We start from the raw sequence: 6,719 nt of genomic DNA, 5'->3' as shown, positions 1-6,719 counted from the left end.
TAATTTACGATTTGCTTTTTTTGACGGTAGTTCTAAAGGAGATAGTCTATAAAACTGTGATGTGAGGAAAACAGAACCAGGACCTAACGTTAGTTTAGTTTTACTTTTTGCTATGTAAGGAAGCAACGAGAATTTAAATTTATACATACCTAGGTACATTATTCATACAGATACTCATGATTGTAATCCCGAAAGGGGTATTTCTGTACCTATCTATCTATCTATCTATCTATCTATCTATCTAAGGTAGGTACATCTAGAATCTAGATGTGTAGGTTTCCTCACGATGTTTTCCTTCACCGTAAGAGTAAGTGGGTAGGTATACCTAATCTACCATAATACCTATGTACGTATATTGGCACTTTACCTATGAAGTCCTCCTACAAAAAGGTTATGTGGACATAGCTTGTGACCAACTGATAATCACCCTTTATCAGCATTTAGTATAACCTATTTTTTTTGTCTTCATCTGCCGCATGTTTTGTTATCGTTGGCCCGTATTAATAAGAAATAAAAACCTCCAATTTACAAATAGCTATCTAGGTTTTGGTAGCCTAGCGATATACCTACCTATCTATGCAACTTGGCATTTAAATACATTTTGCACACACAAACATGGATGTGGATATTACAACACACAATGTATGACATTTGAACCCACAAGATACAGCGAGCCGAAGTCACGCCATAAACTTTAACCTAACAATACTCATCTATTAATAACCTTAACTAAAACAACACAAACAAAAACAACGCAGTTTTCAGTCAACGAAAAAAAATATTAAACCGCTAAATTTCCACAACTGCACTCGAAAATCGAAAAGTCACACCGTCACAGAATTGAAAAAAAAAACACTCTTGGAAAAAAAACTCAAAAAAGCCTTCGGCGGACTCTGGATTGATCGCAAGCGCCGCTCTCTCTCCGCACGTCTCCACTAAGACCCGAGGGCGTGGCGTCCGTAACAGGTTACTAAAGTCCCGAGAACCGCCAAAAAATATCCATAAAAAACACATAATGGCAACCCCGCGTGTCCGATCGATGCCGCCGTACCAACCCGCTTCCGAGGCACGTACAAACGGAAAAAATCGCGCCGCCACCATTGGCCAATCGCAGCGCGGCCCCGCCCCTTAATCATTCCTCCCACCGTGTAACTCCGCCCCCCGCGCGACACTAGCGCCAAGCCGCCCATACAAGCGGCATAGATCCGTACTAAAACGAGCGAGACAGCGCTACAGTAGGCCGTTCGTTTCTCGGACAATTTCCCCCAACCGATCATTAAGTGTTTAAATTCAACGGGAGTTGGTTGTGTCGGGTTTCTTCGCGTAGAGGGGAACCATTAAAATATCCACAAACATTATCTTTAATTGGACAGAAATTTGTGTCTGTGTGCGTCCGCGCTCAATTTTTTTCTGTGACGGTTCGGTTTTTTCGAAACGGCCTGATGACTGTTATCATTTGTTCTTAGTTTAGTGAGCGGTGTTCGGCTGTGTTTCCGATTGTGGTTCGCTATCTCGCGCGGGTTGATCTGATGACTGTGATTGCTGCCAACTAGGAGTTTAAGGCTTATGGATTGGTCGGTAGGGATTGTGTGTGGAAAAATGACATTTGTGACGTGACGAAGATTTTCTCGGGACGTAGTGGGACGTAGCGGACGGTCGTGACATTCTGGATCAGTGTTGCCACGTGCCCAATAATTGCTGAAAAGTTATGAGTGGGCCACTAATTGAGACAAAATTGTACCTCTGTCCCGTTCTCGCTAACTGGAGCTACTATCTTGAGTAGACCCTTAAAATTTAGAGTCCAATTGAATTTCTTCTAAAATCTATCTTACCGTATTTTCGATTGACACTTCCATTTAAAATTTTCAATACTGTTATCTTTAAACACTCCGTGACCAAAAATTTTAGTTTTTTTCTACAAGTGCAACGAAGATTTATTCGTGAAAAATTGTGTGACATTAAAAGTTTTTACAAAAATTGTGGAAAAGTGATGCTGTGTTTCTCTGTCATATCCTGCTAATAACCGTAAGTACCTACTAACTCTATTCTTTATTTAATTAAATATAAATCCACATCAAGTACGAAAACATCGTTTTTACACTTTTCATACGCACTAAGTAGGTATTATTTTAAATATAAGTAAGTACCTAATGATGTAGGTTTTTTGACAATGATATCTTATATGTACCTATGTAAATACAAATATTTTAAATTTAAGCCAACACGATTTTCAGTTATTTAGTCAGATTGGCATATTTTTTGGTTAACTCATCTTCAATACCTAGGTACCAAAATAATAGCCTAGGCATTGTTTCTCAGACCAAGATAGTTGTTAAGACGGTTAATAGGTAAATGCTAAGTATAGATAGTTTTTATGTCCTACTTCCAAGACCAAGCAACAATAAGATAAAGATAAAGATAAAATACTCTTTATTGCACACAAAAAGAAACAGTATTACAAACATAAACAATAAATAAATAGCACAATCGGCGGCCTTATTACTAAAAGTAATCTCTTCCAGAAATTTTACAATTTGCTTTTGATATTTCTTCGATCCATTTTGATTCCAATTGGATTTTTGGCACCTACTTATTTAGTTATAAATCATCCGTCCCATCATATTTTTTATAAGTAAGGACTGTTTTATTATACCAAATTATAAGTACTTACCCAGTTTTTTTACTCAGTTACGTCAGACCATTGAAAAAATATATTTCTTCAACTACATAAACGAGGCAGAATTGTGGTCTAAAAGGTAGAGTAGGTACTTAGAATCGTTTATCGGATAGCTTTGGTTCACTCTCCAGAAAAAAAACCCATCTCAAAATGACAATGTTATCTGAAATGGGTCAGGTTTCTTTACCACCTACTGTACCTAACTTTTAAAAATATTTCAGCGTCTTTACAAAATATTAGGTATAGGTAAAATCTAAATTGATAAGTGCAAATGTGAAGTTGAAAAAAAAATGGTACAAATATTTCACAATTTGACATTTGCACTTATTGTAAATTGAGTATCCGAGGATAAAAGGAGAGAATTTAGGTAATTATGAGATTAGCCGTAACATTAAATTTATATTTAGCTACTAGTCAACGGGGTAAACATTTTAGATACATCCTAACTAATAGGTATATATAAATGCGAAAGTCACTGTGTGTGTCTGTCTGTCTGTCTGTTACTCTTTCACGCCAAAACTACTCAACAGATTGGAATGAAATTTGGTATACATATGGTCTAGACCCTGAGAAAGAACATAGGCTACTTTTTATCCCGGAATTCTCACGGGAAAACTTTTAAGGCGAAGCGAAGCTCGCGGGAACAGATAGTAGGTAATAATTTTATTCTTGATCTTGTAGCCTTAAACTAATTAATAAGATGAATGATGAAGAATACGTAGCCACGTGAGTGTCAGAAAGTAGATAAGAATAAAGTGTAGACCTAATAGAATAGAATATTATTTAGGCACAATTTTTTACAAAATAACAACTTGCAAGTTAAACAGCGCAAAAACGCGGCTTTTATTCCTTAAAGCCATCTCTATATAGCAGACAACAATATGGTTGCTTGGTTGGTAATGGTTTCGGACACCATTAAACTCACATTCGTCCGTGTTCCATCCGTTTCTATCCGTGAAATTACTGACCTCCGATCGCGAATTGGTATTAACATCTATTTTCGGATTCAAAATGTATTGAAAAATTGTCACTTTAATTACACTCACAGGCAATGAAAAAGTTCCACTGAGAAAAACAACATTGGGACCATTTGATGTCTTCCTTTTTGTAAGTGGAACGGTTTATTTGCAAGTTAGTAAGAAAATGTTACTTCGTTTTGACTTCATGATACCCCCTCTGGCCGTAGTTGTCCACTGCTGGACATATATATAGGCCCCTTCTAAGGTTGTGGTGCACAACACTTTACCCTCGACTTTCCTCAACCAACCGGCTTTCTGTCTTTTGTCGTAGGGCTAGTACGGGGCGCATTTAAGACGTGACAAGAGTTTCGCAACGCGCACACTCAAATCGCGCTGTCTCAAGAGCGAGCGCTACGGAGAACTTTTGTCACGTCTTAAATGCGCCCCGTGCTAGCCCTTCTGGCCTTCTTTATATCACACAGAACAAACATTTAACTTCAATGACCCGAGAACAAAGTTCGTAATGGTTATCCAAGTTATTGTAGTAAGTAACCTAACGGCAATCGGTCGGATGTCAAATCAATAAGTCGGTTGTACTAAATAATGCATTCACAAACCTAAGGCAGAAACGATTTAGCTTTTGTCTTCACGATTTTAACAATAAATTGTCATTGTATCTTATACTGTTTAGTGCTTAATACTAAAATCAAAGTACCTATATAAACTGTTTTTACCCGGCGGTACCTAGTTATATATAGATAAAAACTGTAGGTACCTACGGTGGAGTTTAACAAAGTAACCTTATAAGGGTTCCGTTTTTAGAGGTACGAGTAGGTACGGAACTCTAAAAAAACTTTACAATTTCATCTTTAACCAATCTTTCAGTGTCGGCTGAAGTCAATCCGATCTAAAACGACATCTTGACAAGTTCATCTTCGCAATCTATCTACCGAAAATCTAACAATACTTACAATAAAATTAGCCCTGTCATTGTAAACCCTGTCCAACCCTGTCTGATAAAATAATAATTTATGTATCTGTCTAATAAACCATATTTCCATTTTTCTTTGGTATTAATTCGTTCTTGGTGGTGACTTGTCTCTTTCGATGGTTGTACATAAATTATTTAAAAAGACCAGACTATGAAAAAAAGCGATGGAAAAAAAACTCCAACCACGTTGACAAAAGAGCGCTATATTTTGAACTACTCTTCCGATTTTGATGAAATATGTTTACGGGCACTTCATAGAAGCATTGACGCAAAAGCCGCAAGTGGTTCGGTTTGTAGGGTCTTCATCCTACTGTTATTCCCACGGGATAATCTTACTCAAAGGCGATGTATAGTCCAATAAATTAAGCACTACCTAATACCTATACACTATCTATCAGATAAAATAAACTCACAGAAAACTCAATCAACTAGAAACTTGAACCAATAAGTGACGTCTTCATCGAACGACGCATTGACCATAAATAATTATGAGCTGGAATGTCGCTAGAATTGGCCGCCATAAATGGCTAATACTTATCCAATATGGCGGCGTCTTATTTGACAGATGATTTATTCGATGGCGGCTAAATGTCAAAACACAAGTGTACTTGGCCGCCTTTTCTTTTTACTGCGAACTTCTACTAAGCTTCACTAAAGCTGTCCCTGTATTCCGTAACTCCGAGATGGGACTGGTTGCTAACCAATGGCGGTCAACTTAGAGCATTATTAACTAAGAAGACATTTTTAATGACTAATCTACCTAATTGCAAAAACGTTTTGAATGTAAGGATAGGTATATTATTGAGTAAGAAAATACCCTTCATATTTTTTCATTAAAATTTATTGTTTTTGGTTAGTTTGTCGCTAAGTCGATTCCAATTATCACCAGCCTACGTAACACCCAAAAAGTTACAGAATACAAGGGCTGGTCAAGGGTTGGTCGCCTTGGCGAAAGGATTAGCTCCAATTTTTAAATAGTCGGTTAGATCGTAACCAGGGAAAGGTTGATCAATTATTTTATACGTCATCTCCATATTGAATTCTTGACAGATGTGTCAAAAGTCAAGCAATAATCCCTGGTTATGCTCTACCCCACTATGGAGAAATTGGCACTTAGCCACGCAGATTAGTTGTCTGTAGCGGACTATCCTTTCATGCTCTAAATTAGGTACTTCAACTTTATTCCTCTGATAATAAGTTTCCAATTGAAAAATCCGACCAAGGTTCGTTACTTGGAGAATCAAAATAAATGTAGATACAAGATATATAATATGATTGTTATACACAGAGAGGTTGCCAATTATTTGTAATTATATTGTTTATTTTCTTGCTGTTTCATTTTGTTTTGTATGATTGGTAGGTATTCGTGTGTAAAACAAGTCGAGTCTATTAGTAGGTATAGGTACCTCAAGTACTAAATTGATAAGTGCAAATTTAAAATTATATTAAAACTGGTAGGTATTAATATTTTACAACTTTACATTGGCACTTGTCAACTACTTTTATTATCTACCTCAGATAAAAGAGCTCAGGCTATTCAGCACTAATACGTTTAAAATTATGTCCTTTTTGTTTGCCAAAAGAAGAAAAACGCACAACCATTACCAGCCAGTAAGTTTACATGACAACCAGAAAAAAAATGAAAACCCAATGAACTTTTTCTACAATATTGATTTATAATCTGTTGACACAGAGTAAGCAAAGTTGCTTTCCGTTCAGGGTAGCATTTTGTACAAATTTGTTTGCTCTGTGAAATTATAGCCTATGAGGTTTACGGTTTACCATCCTGTGTTTGTTTACGCGGGTCATGTGACGAAGTATTTTTAACCCCCTAGCGAAAATGAGGTATGTTCTTTTGATTTGTATTTGTCTGTGTATATGCGGCTCTAAAACTGTTTTTTAAACAATTCAAATTCGGCTAAATTTCTATGATAATAGAGGATTAGCCATAAGTAATGTAATTTGGTTGCTATTTGGGAGCACTAACCCGCACTAGGCCGTGGTGGACTAAAAACCCTTCCTTAAAGGAAACCCGAGCCCCAGTGATGATGTGATGGGTTGTGATGATGATACGTCGGTCGCACCGTAGGCA

General features: G+C 36.9%; 1 protein-coding gene across 7 annotated transcripts in view; it reads left to right on the top strand.

Moving 5' to 3' along the window:
- Window positions 1-1,271: 1,271 nt before the first annotated feature.
- LOC105388481 (homeotic protein distal-less) overlaps window positions 1,272-6,719 on the top strand; it is an 82,004-nt gene continuing 76,556 nt past the window's right edge. For 5 of the 7 annotated variants that reach the window (XM_011559401.3, XM_011559403.3, XM_011559402.3 and 2 more), the window contains exon 1: window positions 1,272-2,025. The gene's annotated coding sequence lies outside the window, so the exon portion shown is untranslated. The remainder of the gene's footprint in view (window positions 2,026-6,719) is intronic. The other 2 variants (XM_011559405.3, XM_038111766.2) reach the window with 1 other exon arrangement.

This window comes from Plutella xylostella, chromosome 2 (genome assembly GCF_932276165.1).
Source record: "Plutella xylostella chromosome 2, ilPluXylo3.1, whole genome shotgun sequence".
Lineage (NCBI taxonomy): Eukaryota > Metazoa > Arthropoda > Insecta > Lepidoptera > Plutellidae > Plutella > Plutella xylostella.
The sequence above is the reverse complement of the archived record's forward strand: the minus strand, read 5'-3'. Positions and strand labels throughout refer to the sequence as shown.